The sequence below is a fragment of the Lissotriton vulgaris genome, chromosome 9 (assembly GCF_964263255.1).
Source record: "Lissotriton vulgaris chromosome 9, aLisVul1.2, whole genome shotgun sequence".
Taxonomy (NCBI): Eukaryota; Metazoa; Chordata; class Amphibia; order Caudata; family Salamandridae; genus Lissotriton; species Lissotriton vulgaris.
Window position 1 is genome coordinate 911,989,585 of NC_141697.1, and position 16,944 is coordinate 912,006,528.

General features: G+C 41.6%; 1 long non-coding RNA gene across 1 annotated transcript; it reads left to right on the forward strand.

The window, feature by feature from the left end:
• The first annotated feature begins 876 nt into the window (after positions 1-876).
• LOC147692499 (uncharacterized) lies at positions 877-15,994 on the forward strand. Its single transcript, XR_015299829.1, has 3 exons — positions 877-949; positions 14,465-14,575; positions 15,910-15,994. It is a non-coding gene; the product is annotated as an uncharacterized LOC147692499 (long non-coding RNA).
• Positions 15,995-16,944: the final 950 nt, after the last annotated feature.

The following is a 16,944-nucleotide window of genomic DNA, read 5'->3' on the forward strand; positions in this document are numbered from 1 at the left end:
GAGTCCTGCTCCTTCTTGCACCTGTGACCAACAGTGGTAATTGTAACATGCTTTAGGATCTTCTCAAGGTACGCCACTTGTAGAGGTAATTTAGTTACTACCGCTTTTAAAAAGATCGCTGCAAATGCCTTATGATGAGAGGAACGTAGTGAATCCTCCACTGGAGGATTTTCCTCTTGTTGAGAGACTACCACCAGAATTAACCGAAGGTAAATTAGGTAAATATGGCAGAGATAATTATCATTTTATTTCCTTCAACAAGTGAATACTTAGAAATGCAGTATATGCAGCACTGCAAATCTAATTATTTCCCTTTACCACGCACTTCTACTTTTCACACTGTGTTGTCCTCCTAAAATATGTTTTTACCAACTGTTTGTATAATAGAACGTAAACTCTCTCTAGTACAATGGTGTCTCATGTCAAAATGTGAAATGTGGATTCAGTTTGCACATTGTATCTTACATTTATAAAAAACAATTCATGAATATCAATACATTGTTTAAGACTTGTTTGTAGAACATGACTGGAACATCTGACAATTAGTTCTGTGACACACCACTGTGATCAAATTTACTGGAATAATGAATATTTCACAAATATATAAAAGAAATGTCCCTGGCAACAATTCGATATGCTTCTGAAGACTTAAAATTAAGCTTAAAAATAAGTTCAAATTATGCTTAAAATTAATTGTTATCCACTCAATCAGATTTGAAGTACTCCATTCGGAGAATTATTTTGCTAGATCGGCCAGTGTGTAATAGAGGACGTTTGGTATGGTTTCACATTTGCTGAAGAACACATTTGAGTTAAGGTTTTGACTGTTTTTATTCTTTAGGATTTCAAACAATGGGATGGAACAGGTTATAGAATATTGTTGACCGAGACCTCTAGCACAAGCCCAAGTACTCTTGCTGTCCGACCGAAAGAATGGTCAAACCTTAAGGTATGGAATCTATCCAATATTACCCACATTCTCTGAACACAGGGTATTGGCTCACTTAGACTGCACAACTTACCTTGTTCTAAGTGCCACTGTGGGCCTTTGCACATTTCATTAGTGACAATAAGCAAGTGAACACGCAATGATGTTCTACACAATAAATGTGCATATTTTACGCCCATAAACCAAAGGCGTCGAAGTCACACATATGTCAAGCTTCTTTGGAGATTAAATGCAAACAACTGTACTATTCACTTAGTTGTGCACCCTAAAATTCATGCAAGCAAGACATGTTTTTGCTTCTGCAATGTTTTTCTAAACTAACCTAAAGTGTATAAAACATTGATGAGTGCTCAAGTAAGAACGTCTGAAATATATATTTCAGATACATTTTTATTACAAACTTCCATACACACAGTACAGTTTTTCTTCTGTTTACACCGCGGGACTCTTGCCTTACACCACCTAGCTGCCGGGGCTTGTCAGAGGTGGACTCCCTGTCCCAGTGTGCACTGCCCCAGACAGAGGAGCCAAAGACAGCACTCTAGCGCTTTTAAGAACATCTTCATTCCCCGACGCGGGACACGTGCGGGCCAAGGGCGGGCCCATCCTTTCCCATCATTGCCAGGAAGAGACAGGGCAGGGCCACCCCCTTGCATTCGGTTCAGGACAGCAGCGTGAAGAGTCATGTCCTATTTTGCAAGATACTGTAACTCTCACATTTGTTTCCCCGCTGGTCTACGGCTACCTTTTATCAGCCCCTCACTCTGTGATTTGGCACAGACTTTTTTGGGTAGGACACTGAATTGGATTTTCGTCCCTCCCTGGACAATTGATTTAACTGAATTGAACTTATTACAAGTTGTGTCCATTTTGTTAATCCTGCTGACTCCCTATTGTGAGTATTCTGAAGGACTACTTGTTTTGTATTTGTTATATTGGACGGGCCCTAGCTTCTTGGTGACACCTAAGCTCCAGCTGCCTAAGCATTCTTAATTACTCCCTCATGATATTTATCCAGTAAAATAGTGACCAGATTCGGAGTAGTGATTGTTACTTGCCCGCACCAGTGAGAGATGGGGAAAAGGGAAGCTACTGAGGGCACGTGGCAGCCCGAATGGGCAAGAAAGCAAAAAAATCCACCAAACCGCTGAAGCACAGAGGCAACAATTGCATCATGGATCGCATTGATTGCCTGATAAGTGAATGCGAAGGTGCCTTAGTTGCCTCACCAGGCCCGATCCCTGTCCTGCCATTAGACAACCTTCCACCAGTTTCACCAGCCCCAGTGGCTCACCTTGCATCCCGGATATGTTCAGAAGATTACCAACCAAAGCGACTTTGTTGAGCAAACAGGGGGAACTGTCTCATACTGTGAGGGTCCACTTCCATACCCTTAAGTTCCATTATACACCATATAAACCAGCCCGAGCCTGCACCTGAGTGCACCAACAGGCTCGCCCCCCTTTCTGATCTGATTGATGACTCGCTGGACCATCAGTCCGCAGATGGCCTAGACGAACCAGTATCTGCACCTGTCTCTTACCATGGGTGTAAGAACCAATGCTCTTATCAGCTCATCAGCGACCTTAGAACCGTGGTAGGGACTTTAATATCTATGATTGATGGGCTTACTACTTTGGTCAAACAACTGCTACAGAATGACACGCAACCTCAACTGCCCATTGAGCCCTTCCAAGGAACACTCAACCATCCAACTAGTACAGGACCCTCTTTACTTTTGTCTGGCAAATCGGAAGGGGTTTGCCTTCCCCACAGGCAACCCTGTCCACACTGTGCTGTTATTTCTCAAACCCAAGGACCAGCCTACCAAAATGCCACTCCTACTAACTATTTTCCCACTGTAATGTCCAGAAACAGCCCTTCCAAACACTTAGGGGTAAGAAGTATAATCTCTCACCAAGACTCAGTACATTCAAACCACTACAGGTCAAAGCCGTACTTGCCACCCCCTATTAACTCAGCATTAGTTCAGAAAATTCATATGGTCAATGTCCCCAAACTTAACGGGAGTGTGGGGTATTAGGGAGAAGATGCACTAACCAACAAAGCGATTAATTGGATTTGTCACGTCAGGTGATGTCGTTCTGTGATCTGTGATGATGTTATCAGGGCAAGAAGACTCACATTCCCTGTTCAACCCTATGACTGTATTGAACTAATTCTTAAGGGTGCAGATCTGTCTGAGGGTCTACTTGCTTTGGAATATCGCACTTGCTTCCCTGATGATTCTCAAATCCAATGTAAGAGCTAGAGACCACAAATGCAAAGAGCTATTGGCTCCTTTGCTGACCGTGGTGAGTCCATCTGAGTTCTGATTTAGATATGAATGATTGACTCCAGGGGGAGGAGTGCTATAATGCTGTGCCTTTTCCCTCGCACAAAACAAACATGCTCATGAGGGCTAGTCCTCCAACCATTCAGAGAAGTACCATAGGGCTGGAGGAAGAAACTACACAGGAGGGAGGGGTGGGAGGATCTTGTTTCACTTCCCGAGAGCCCGACCCTGGTAGAAACATTGACCGCCATGTAATCATGCAGTCTACCACCAGCACCTGTCCCGCTAGCCCAGGATCTGATTCGCTTCCCAGATCAGAACTTGACCAGCAGCTTAGAATAGTCTCCTGGAATGTGGCAGGGTTAAGATGCAAAATGTCACTCCCTCACTGGAACACCTTAATTGAGGGATTTGGCATTTGTATTTTCCAAGAGACCTGGAGCCTAGTCCCCTTGTTCAAATCTGGGTATGCATGCTATTGCTCTCCAGTGACTATTAGAGGAAGAGGGCGCCCATCAGGGGGGTTGATAATATGGGTGGGGAACGCGTTGGGATATCAGATCACCCTCCTCCCAAGCCCCAGTCCTGATATCTTAGGGGTCCGCATTAAAGGTCCTAATGGGGGCATTTCCATCGACCTATTTAACATCTATGTGAGGGGAACCAAAGGGGGCAGACCTTCACCCACGCTCACACTTCTGGAAGAGGAGTTACATAGACATAGAGGACTTCATGTTGTAGAATGAAGATGGCTGTAGATGGGCTGTCCCCCAATTAGACCTTCCTCCAGTTAGGAAATGGACAAAGCTGGCACTCCAAAAGAATGCCCTAAGCCCAGAATTTCGGCTAAGAGCAGTGAATGGAAGACCCCCCTCGGATGGGTTGGGTGTAAACATGTTCAATAAGGCCAGCGGTCCATCCCCAATCGACTACATCCTCCTTGACATGGGGCTTTGGAGGAATGTGATCGATTTGAATGTGGGTGTTACAACAGACAGTGATCATAATTCTCTCTGTCTCATTATGAAGCCCCTGTCGGATGATCTCCCTACCTCTATGAGAGGCGCCCAATTGAGTAACACCAAGGAGGTTCATCAGTCCTACTACAGGTGTGCACTAAGATGGCGGAAGATAGTCTTACAGGAAGATCAGATCAAGAACATACATAACGACTTGGAAGCTGGCACTATTGAGCTTCAATATCTGGCCACATGTCCAGGTAGCAAGGATGAGATAGTTACGATCCATGCACGTATCTTTGCTCACCTCAGCTCCCACTTCATTGATTCAAGAACAGACAGAAGGCCAAGCACTTCAAAAGGGGAAACAGTATTGTGGTACACAAAGGATTGTAAACGTGCAAGCTCAAATCTAGCTTAAGCCATCTAAAGTAAAAGATGGTGATTTAATCAATGCCTCTAGGAAGAGCTATAAGTCAACCTCGCATCAGGCGAGATGGGCCTGGGATGAATCCCAGTGGCAGCAATTAAAGGAAGCATGCGCGGGTAAAGATTCCAAATCTTAAAGATTACAAATCTTTCTGGTCGATAGTTGCCTGGGGTAACCAAGAAGGGGCCCAATCACCACCCACTTATATTACGGGCCAGGCCTGGTTCGATCATTTCTTGATTCTTTTTTCGGCTTCTGGGGAGAAGCCCACTATGGAGGAAGCTGGGCCCCTTATCCAGCACTCGACAAACGAGTTCTTTACCCTGAACGAGATCAAGTCCTCTCTAAGGAGAATAATACAATCTAAGGCAGCAGGGCCTGATGGCATACCGGGGGACTTTTTCTTATCAGATATTCCTAGCTGGGCTAATTACATCTTACACCTGGCCAATGCTCTGGCCAATGGTGCTCCAGTTCCAGGGCCATGGAAGGGGGCCGAGGTGGTCCCAATTTATAAAAAAAAGGGGACAGAAGCAAACCTTCAAATTACAGGCCTATCGGCTAGCTAGAAGCCCTCCAAATGGTCTTCTGTAGAGCCCTTCTGCACAAAATACAGGCTTGGGAGGAAGAAAATGCAATCTTATCCCAATACCAAGCAGGTTTTAGGGAAATGACGGGAGTATCGACCACGTATTTCGTCTCCTGCTCCTCTACTGGAAAGTGGTTGTGATCAGTCGATTAGTCTTTATCTAGCTTTTATTGGTTTAAAGACTGCCTTCTACTTAGTTCCCAGGCATAGGTTATGGCTTGTGCTTAATGACATGGGGATTCCGCCACCTATTCTCAGCTTGCTAGTTCGATTGCATGTGGAGAACCATACACTGGTCAGGTGAGGGCCAGAGGAACAACTTACAGAGCATATCCCAGTTAGAAGGAGCGTGCACCAAGGTTGAGTTTTGGCTCCCACCCTTTTTTCACTGTACATGAACGGGGTGGTCAGTTTTCTGTAACAAGAACCTGCAGAAGCATCAACCTTGTTTGCAGACGATACCCCGCTGGTGTCCAAGACTCCGGCGGGACTTCTGCCTCTGCTCAATAGATTTCAATTGTTCTGTGATACCAGGGGTTTGGTCATTAACTCTACCAAAACCAAATGCATGGCCTTTAATCTGCATAAGTCCTTCAAAGGCAGCGTAGTGCTAGATGGGTTCCCCATGGAAAGAGTAGGTAACTTAGACTACCTGGGTGTCCGCCTTTCAGACAGAATGTCCTGGAATCCTCAGGTAACCAAGATGTTACTGGACCACAAGCGTGTCACAGGAGTACTAGGGAGGGAACATTGCTGCTCACATAGTAGACCGGTCACTGCCGCCTCGCAGGTCTATGATCTGAAGGCGGTTAGTGCAGCGCTGTATGGCGCAGAGTTGTGGGGCTTTAATAACACACTTGAGCTTAGTACCTCAGAGAATACATTCTCAGGAACCTCGTGTTGCTTCCCCAAACTATTGTATACAAAAATAACAACTGTGGGTCTGGGAAAACTCAAAAACTCTGTGTTCAAACAATGTGTCTTAACCATTACCTGATGCGCTAGGACCCATCACTCTGTGATATGGAATCCCATCAGTTACTCTAACTGGGCCGCCCTATTAATCATCATTTGGGCCAGTCTCAGTAAAGCGGTGTGTCCACAGTGCATACTCAGTACACACCGATAGATGTAACCGAAAAAGCAGTGCACAAAGAATAACTAGTGAAGTGAGTGATTAAAAATGGATAGTGGTTTCAAAAAGGAATTTTAATAGAGAGCAAACCACTTCCAAGGTTAAAAGACGTGAAAAGCAAAATAAACAGTAGTTTCAACAAATATCTACTGCCTGTTAGTGGAGGTCGACATGTTTCTGCAGTTGTAGATACAGTGTGTATCTCCTGCTTCCTCAGGACCAAAATTATATTTTGCTACTGCTTAGACAACGTGAAGGTGTATAGAACAAAAGTTAAACAAACATAGGATATCACCTGATAAGGCCTTCTCAAACGCTCCTGTTAAGTAGAAGCTGATTGCCACAGGGGAAATGCATCAAGTATGAAGAACACATATAAAAGAAAACAGAGAGAACCACGTTAACACAGGTTAACTGTCATGAGTTTCCATTGCTATTATAATTAATATACCGGCAACATTTTTTTACAGGTACAGAACCCAATCGTTCCTAGTTTGTAAATGCCTCTCACTCACCTAGAGTTTGAGAGACCGGCGCCGCTCCTCGCCTGGCCACAGCTCAGGAATGGGGGGCATTCACAGAGTGATGGGTCCTAGCGCATCAGGTAATGGTTAAGACACATTGTTTGAACACAGAGTTTTTGAGTTTTCCCAGACCCACAGTTGTTATTTTTGTATACAGTGTTTTGTTAAGGGGCTATGACTGTGAGTGGTCTATAAATATTTCCCTTGGACCCTACCCTCTCTGATTGTGTTGTGCTTCCCCAAACTACCCTGCTCACACTACTAATGCTTGATATGGGCAGATGCACTATTAGTGACAGAGCGCAGCTCAGCCCGCTGCTTTACTGGGCACACATTATGAGGACACCAGAGCTACTGCCCTTTGCGGAAGCCCTTGCAGAGGTTGCCCATCTTGACACGTGCAATAAGGTAGGGTGGATGAAAAATTTCAGGACTTTGGTGTCAGATGTCCGGCTCAAGGGTCTTTGGGACAAGCCAAATCCCACCCTGCTACAAAAAGAGGTCCAGAAACAATAATACTGGAAATGGGTGGAGCAACATGAGCTTCCCAAGCCTACTCTGGGGAAACTTACAGAGGAATTTTTGCTCCATAAACAGGTTAGATCATTGGAACCCGATCTACACATAATCCAGGTCCCCAGGACAGAACGCTATACATTCACTTCAGGTTTGTTACCCTTCCTGTGGGCGAGGTTTCAGCTAAGTGGACCCCAACTCTTCAAGTTTAAGCAATTGCCCCGGTTGCAACGCCCCAGTAAAGTCCGTAGCCCATGTTCTGTTTGCATGTTCTGCTTATATGCAGCCCGACTGCAATGCACTTCACATACTGAAGTCGGATGCCAGGCCCCTTTTTGCCTGTGCTATGGCTAAGTTCCTAAACCACATGTAGGGCATTAGAAGGAAGGCACTTTTGAGATCATCTTAGTAATGGCTAGGTTGACTCGTAGTTGGAGTTGCCTTTTGGGTTCCAGTGACTAAACTTAGGTTACCCCCACGTGTTTTGGACGTTGCACAAGCACTTTATTGTAGATTGATTTTATAACCTGATTGCCAGAGTTGGACCTTAAGGTCAACCACGTGACATCCTCTGCTGGATGCTTTTACCATCCTTCACTAGTTTTTATATTCCACACTTGTTTTTAATTATTGAATCTTATTTTTAAATTCACGAAAGATTTTATGATGTACTACTCTCAACTGGCTACTGTCGAACAGATAAGGTATGCATTTGCTGGTTGCTAATGGAGTGTGCTTTTTTTTCTAACTGTTGTGAGTAGTTGAACTGAACAACCTATGCAATTTTGATCACATTGGTCTAACATTCTTTAGCCATGCAGGTAATTTGCTGTCAAATCAAAATTTTGAGATATACGTTTTTGCATGTCTATTGTCGGTTGTCTTGTTTGAATTCTTCTTCTTTTATATTTTCAACAATGTTTTACTATGTACGTTTTGTGTCGCTTTTATGACTTGAACAGTCGAAATAAAGCTTAATGATGAATCATAACAACATCAACAATCAAGCTCCCTCCTTCACGTACTTACCACCACACTCATTCATGTGTGACAATTGAGATTATTCTAGGTGGGCCAAACTTATACCAATGCGTTGTGTGGCAGGTATCATTCATTTTTATTGTTTATTGAATAGCAAAACAACTGTTGCTGTGCTTAATTCACAATTAGACAAACATCCCCACCAAGTGGCAGACCGTCATAAGTGCCGGCGCTGGTATTAAGTACAGGTACCGAGCACCCGGAACCACTGGCTCAGATTAAGCACTGGTTTCAACCTTGAAATTATTTAGGTAATTTCTCGCCAGATTCAGCCAAATGCACTGAATTTAGTCCATTAAATCAATACTACAGACGATGTATTTTCAGAGAATGATAAGGGTCATCACTTCCATGCCTGCTCTTCAACATTTCCTTGCGTTCAATGTCACAATTCCTGAGCTAACACCAGATGAACCTGCAAATGCAAGCTGATGAAATGTAAATCTACTTTCAGCTAGAAAAAAGGCTGGTGAATCAGGTGGACACATATGTAAGACAATGTGAGGTGGCTTGCAATATGTCTAACCACTGCCAATACCTCAGGGTAGTACTTAAACCCATCATTCTTTTGCCCATCATGCCACCTCAGATTAGACACTGTCATATGCAAGTCAGTTTTGACCCTGCTTAACTTGGAATAGTCCAGCCAGAACTGAGAATGCAGGTTCTCTCTGAACCAGAACACAATCAACCCAAGACCCTGTTTCACCCTGATTGGGGTTCCTCAGTGGGGTGCACTTTGGTTCCAGTGGCACAGTGAGAAAGCACCAATGTTCGGGCATACCCTCAGCCTCTAAGAGCGGAACATGAAACACACCATAGGTGATAGGAATATGCTTTCAATAAGTCTTATCACTTGCAAATGCTCTTTTTTATAATTTCAACCCATCGTTCCTTTGGCCACCATGCCACCTGAAATTTGACCCAGCCATATGCAAATCAGTCAAGATCAATAGGAACAATCCAGCTTGAACTGCCAATCTGGGTATACTCTGAACCAGAATAAACCAAACCCAAGACCGGTTTTGCCTTGATTGAGGCACTTCAGTCAGGTGTAGCTTGGGTCCAGTGGCTCAGTAAACATGGTGCGACATCTAGGCATACCCGTACATTACACACACAAAAGCTGATAGGAATATGCTTAATGTAAGTGTAACCACTTGTAATAGCTCTGGTTAGCATTAAACCCCAACATTTTTTTGTCCACCATGCCACCTCAGCTTAGACCCAGCCATATGCAAATCAGTCTTGACCAAGCTCCAGTAGGAACCGTCAAGTCCAAAGTGTCCAGCCAGGTCTTCTGTGGACCATAATTCAAGCAGCCCAAAACCGGTTTCACCCTAATTGGGGCTCTTCAAACCAGTGTAGCTGGGTTCCAGTGGGCCAGAGAGCAAGGGACCCATATCTGTGCATGACCATGGCCACTTAGGGCAATACATCACACACATAAAAGGGGATCAAAGGGGATGTTTGCAATAAGTCTCACCACTGGCATATGATCGGGTAGTATTCCAAGCCTTCGTTCTTTTGCCCAAAATGCCACCTCAGATTAGACCCAGCCATATTAAATCAGTTTTCACCCTGTTACAAAAGGAACAGTTTAGCCCAAATTGCCAAGCCAGGTTCTCTCTGAACTACAACACAAGCAACCCAAGACTGGATTTGCCCTGATTGGGGCTGTTCATTTACATGTAGCTTGATTCTTCTAGGACATTGAGCAAGAGACCCGTGTCTGGACATACACTCAGCCAATTAGGGTGATACATGAAACACACAAAAGGTGATGGGAGGATGCTTACTATGAGTCTTACCACTGACATTCACTCCAGTAGCATTCTAACCCATCCTTCTTCTGCCCACCATGCCACCTCAGATTAGACCCAGCCATATGCAAATCTGTCTTAGTTTGATTTCTAGAAAGTGACTAGATATATGCACATCTGATGATAAATGTGTATGTCTGTTAATATTGCTGAGAAAGGTGGCTAGTGTGTATCATTTATCTTGTGAAGTTCCAAGTTTTCTTAGATATTAGAAGCATACCCTGACTACATGGAGTATGTTTCTTGTTACATTTCTTACACCCTTACCCCATGCCAACAGCTGTTCTCAACTCTTCAAGCAGTCCTGGCACCTTGTGGCAAACTTGGGAGACATTGTGTAAGGAAGGGCAAAAATCGGAATGCCTGTCATGCTTCTGTGAACTTCTTTTTGGATCCTGAGTCTTCTTACGACTGGCAGGCAGCATGGGTTTTTTCATTGAATCTTTTTATCACGTGGCCTGCTCCTTCTTGCACCTGTGACCATCAGTGGTAATTGTAAAAAGCTTTAGGATCTACTGAAGGTTCTGCACTTATAGGGGTCATTTAATGAAAAGTGATTTGAAAAGATCAAAGATGACCAAACTTCTCTAAATAGGTATAACACAGCATTATATATAGAGAATTCTAGATGGGTAACAGGAAATGATGGGGTGTTCTTCACAGAGGGGTTCTGAGTGAAAACAACCAAACATCAAGAGTGCAGCTTTACTTGTCTATAGAGTCACTCAAAACCCCAAGGTGAAAAACAACCCTATAATTCGCCTCTTATTCATCTATATTTTAGAATATGTATGGCCCCAAAATCATCTAATGAAAAGAAAAGGAGAGTACCCTGCCTCAGGATAAATAGGCCCTAGTTAGAGGGTCCAAAAGATATACATAAAGGGGTGATTCACCTAGAGCTTGACACTAAACATCACAATTGAGTGGTCAAATTAAATAGGCTAAACAAATCATGATGAAAAATATATATTTTTATTATTTTTTTATTTTCTGATCACACAGATAAAAAAGATTTTTTCATTATTTTAGTGTGTCAATAGTGCACATATACCATAGATAAAACAGACAATTATATAAGGACAATAGATATGGGGGAATTTGTCCTACCCAGTAACAGCCAAAATTATACAGACACCATATCATTCACACTCAATCCCCACTATAACTAAGCGAGTATCATACATCATTCATTCTATCATTCAGTTTTTCTACTCCTTGCGAATACAACACAACGATGGTTCCTGTGCTGAATATGTCAAGATGTTATTCCAGATAGATGGTTTTGACTACGGGTCCTGATGTAAGGTGGACCGTAACTGTGTTTCTGGAGACATACGCCGACGCGCGTTTCGGTGACAAGCCAAGACGGCAGCACCTTCGTCAGGGCAAGGGGCAGTATACTGGGGCGGACACAATAATAAAATTCTGGTTTTCGCTTTTTTATTGCTCAAAGGGTTTCAGGCGTCAGACGACTTCTTCGCACGTGGATGGTCGCTGAAACCGATAGTGGTATAAAGGGCCAAACTTCAGCCTATTTGGATTCACATTTGGTCGGCACCTCAACGTGTAGTTTTAATACCCTTCTTCTTTTCAGGGAGTTATATGAGGTCTGCGTGTTAGTACATCGCAATAAAGCCGGAAAGTATTATTTAAAATCGTAAGGCTCATAAAGATCACGTATCTCCCTTTTGAAGAAAACCGGCTAAACAATTGATACATTTGCCTCTGGCATTCCTTTCAACAACAGAGGTCTTTTTATAACACACACGGGGTTCCGATGGTATAGAACTTTGTTATTTTTCTATTGGCCCATTGCGCAGCAGTTCCAAAGGAGGATAAGGTTGCCTCGATTCTCTATTTGTCTGCAGTGGTACCTTCGTCTCACGGGCAGTTGTCCTTCGTGTGGTGTTCCGCCGACCCAATCTGCCGGCCAAAGGAGGGAGACTTTGGCCGGCAGATTGGGTCGGCGGAACACCACACGAAGGACAACTGCCCGTGAGACGAAGGTACCACTGCAGACAAATAGAGAATCGAGGCAACCTTATCCTCCTTTGGAACTGCTGCGCAATGGGCCAATAGAAAAATAACAAAGTTCTATACCATCGGAACCCCGTGTGTGTTATAAAAAGACCTCTGTTGTTGAAAGGAATGCCAGAGGCAAATGTATCAATTGTTTAGCCGGTTTTCTTCAAAAGGGAGATACGTGATCTTTATGAGCCTTACGATTTTAAATAATACTTTCCGGCTTTATTGCGATGTACTAACACGCAGACCTCATATAACTCCCTGAAAAGAAGAAGGGTATTAAAACTACACGTTGAGGTGCCGACCAAATGTGAATCCAAATAGGCTGAAGTTTGGCCCTTTATACCACTATCGGTTTCAGCGACCATCCACGTGCGAAGAAGTCGTCTGACGCCTGAAACCCTTTGAGCAATAAAAAAGCGAAAACCAGAATTTTATTATTGTGTCCGCCCCAGTATACTGCCCCTTGCCCTGACGAAGGTGCTGCCGTCTTGGCTTGTCACCGAAACGCGCGTCGACGTATGTCTCCAGAAACACAGTTACGGTCCACCTTACATCAGGACCCGTAGTCAAAACCATCTATCTGGAATAACATCTTGACATATTCAGCACAGGAACCATCGTTGTGTTGTATTCGCAAGGAGTAGAAAAACTGAATGATAGAATGAATGATGTATGATACTCGCTTAGTTAGAGTGGGGATTGAGTGTGAATGATATGGTGTCTGTATAATTTTGGCTGTTACTGGGTAGGACAAATTCCCCCATATCTATTGTCCTTATATAATTGTCTGTTTTATCTATGGTATATGTGCACTATTGACACACTAAAATAATGAAAAAATCTTTTTTATCTGTGTGATCAGAAAATAAAAAAATAATAAAAATATATATTTTTCATCATGATTTGTTTAGCCTATTTAATTTGACCACTCAATTGTGATGTTTAGTGTCAAGCTCTAGGTGAATCACCCCTTTATGTATATCTTTTGGACCCTCTAACTAGGGCCTATTTATCCTGAGGCAGGGTACTCTCCTTTTCTTTTCATTGGTTTCTTCCCCCCTATCTCCTGCCATATCATTAAGCAATCCTCGGGGAACCCCCTTCTTTGTTTACCCAAAATCATCTAAACCTGTTTTCACTTGCTATGTAGGAGAAGAGGATTAATGGGTGAACCATAAATCTCATGGCCTCTCTTACATGTCTAAAATATGCCTTTTCATTCAGAAGCTATGCTTTGTGGTTTCCAGCACTGTTTTGACAGGCTCTTAGAGAGCCCAGCCAGAGCAGCCTAGAATTCCTTTGTAACGTAGCAATTGTGAGTAACAGATTTTGTTAACAACAGTTTCTAGGTCAGAGCAGTGAGTTACTTTGTTTGAATCCTATTATTCATCTTAGCATTTCTCTAATAGAGCCACGCATCAAAAAGATTTCAGTAGCAATAGATTATAACCCGATGAAAAGGAAGTGCAAAATTCTCCATTAAAGAATTCTGTTGTTGAGAGTCTGCCCCCAGAATTAACTTAAGGTAACTATGGCAGAGATAATTATGATGGCAGATACTTCAACAATTCAAGACATGGAAATGCAGGATTTATAGCGTACTCCACAAATCTAAGGATTTCCCTTTAACATATAATTCTACATTTTTCCAATGTGTTGCTCTCTTATAAATATATTTTTACACAACTGCAAAACAAGGCACACATTCTTTCTCATACAATGGTGTCTCATATCAAAATCTCTCCATTACTGAAGAAATGTAGATTCTGTTTGCACATAGTATATTACATGTATTTTTTTTAAATATGCATATTAATAGATTTTTAAAGACTTGCATGTGGAACATGACTAGAACATCTGACAATTAGTTCAGTGACACACCACTACAATTGAATTAACTGGAATAACAGCTTTTTCACAAATACATTTGGGAAATATACATTTCTATGTACCTGACAGCAATTCAATATGTATTGGAAGACTACAAATTAAGCTTAAAATAAGTGTGAAGTAGGCTTAAAATTAAGTGTAATCAATTTAAAGAGATTTAAAGTACTCCAGTCTGAAAATTGTTTTGCCATACCATTCAATGTGAAGGAAAGAAGTTTGGTATGGTTTTACATTTGCTCCAAACCAAGTGAAGGTTTGTTCATTTTTATTTTATCATTTAGGATTTCAAACAGTTGCTTGGCACAAGTTACCCAAAAATGTTGACTGAGAACCCTAGCATGAGCACGGGAAGTGCTCTTGCTGTCCGACCAACACACTGGCCAAACATTAAGGTAAGTAATTCATCCAATATTATGTATTTTCTCTGAACATGAGTAGTGTCTCACTAAGACTAGACAACTCACTTGGACCTACATGCATCTGCGGGCCCATGCACAACTAATTTGTGATAACCTTCAAGCGAGTGCATGAGGAGGATCTACTCAATGAGGGCCTGATTCACAAAGGTAAACTTAGACCTGAAGTATAACTTTAGACCAAAGTCTAACTTTACAACTGACGTCTAACTTTATGCTTGAAGTATAACTTTACACCTTAAGTCTAAGTTTAGACCTTAAGTCTAAGTTTAGACTTAAAGTCTAAGGGCCTGATTCACAAAAGGTAATGTTAGACCAAAAATCGAACTTTACTATTCACAAAAATAAGTTACTACTAGTAATTTTACTAGCACTAAACTTACTACTAGTAACTTTACTATGAGCAAGTTTACTATTAGTAAAGTTACTAGTGGGAACTTACCTTTGAGAATACTGAAATGTAGTAAATTAGACTTTTGGTCTAAATTAGACGTTTGGTCTAACTTTACCTTTGTGAATCGAGCTGACAATGTGCATCTTTTAATACCGTAGACTATAGGTGTCAAAGTCACACATATGTCCAGATCATTCAGAGACCAAATACTAACACCTGGGCCTTTTAACTAGTTGAGCACCTTCAAATTCATGCAAACACAACATGTTGTTGCTCATGCAATGCTTTTCTAAACCTAACCTACGGTGCAAAAAACAGTATTGTTTGCAGAATTAAGAATACATGAGATGTACATTTCTTTCTATAAATTGAAAAAGTAGTTTGACATGAACTTTTACATGTTACAGATAGCCTTTTTGAATGTTCAAATTATCTGAATTATTGTTTGTTCCAATACCAAATTGTTTAAAAGATTTATTCTACATTTTGACTTTTTTGAGGACAACACAGTACCAATTCATGGAACATGTGCCACAGTAGATATGTTTTTATATTTTTTGTAACCTACAAAACGTTCATCCTAAATCAATCACTTTCGGAAATCCAACAAAAGCAAATTTCCTGGCCGGTGATGCAATTTTGAAAACCCATTTGAAGACAGATTTAAAATAAGGTCAAATGAGATCAAATACATTGGAGTAGTCAGTTCTTTATTTTAACCACTTTATCTGGTCTACAGATAAAAAGGTAGGGGCAGATTTACAAGCCCCTTGCGCCACTTTTGCATCACTTTTCCCATGTTGCAAGTGACGCAAAAGTGGCGCAAAGGGTTTGTAAATCTGCCCCGTAGTGTGGATTTTGGAATGTGTGGCATCAATATGTAAACTCAGGTTTTTAATCTATTTCTATTATATAGGATTTCAAACTGGGGGCTGAGACAGCCAGTACAGCTCATTCATTATTCACGCCTAACATGAAAGGTGGAAGGGTCATAATTTTCCAACTCAAGCAGTGGTCATACACCCAGGTACAGAAGAAAACCTTATTTAGGTGTATTGTTGATTTACAATGGCTTCAATTCAATGGGTTTGCAAGCAAAAATATGTCTTGATTTCCTGATGATGCACTGCTTAATATCATCTCATCCCAATTCTATAGATATTCTGACAACTTTCTAGAAGTATTTTGAACTTCAAAATAATTAAGTCTTCAGTTTGAAAAATATTGTAAATATTTAGTTGATGCACCCTTCCCTACAACCAAAAAAATAGACATAAGCTCTTTAGACAGTCATATACTTGAGACGATAATCAATTTACTTTGTTTCAATTTGCAGTTATGGGTATTTCTGAAAAATGCCTTTGACTTGTCATCACATGTTGACTGTTTACCCAGACCTAGCTGTGGACATAGACTCTCAACCTCAATGATACAGGTCAGTACTGAAAAGCTCTGCCATTTGTTCTATGAATAACATGATTCACATGATATTATATGATTTCTGAAAATCCCTGACTTTGTTTATAACTAATGGCTAATTACAGTATCTGTTGAGATCAGTGTGAAAGATGGTTAATGAGCAGGATTATTCTTGTAAAATCAACAATTTTTCATTTTGTACTTTCACTGACCCATTAGTCCACATGTGGGTAAAGTATTTTGATAAGATCACACTTTCTTTCAGAAAATGTTGTATCCAAATGTACAATTTTGGCATTTTCCTACTTGTATATGAGATCTTTAAATTCATACCTGCAAGCCATACTTGTGCTTCTGCATTTCTATTCTAAAACTACCTTAGTGTCTGTGCATCAGTCTCACAGTCTTTTACAAAAATATAACCATAATATAGATGAGGTGTATAGTTTAGATATTTCTTTCTGTTATTTAGAAAGTATATATGTTGTTTAATCAATGCAGAACAAAGGTTTTACAAAGTAGCACATCAACT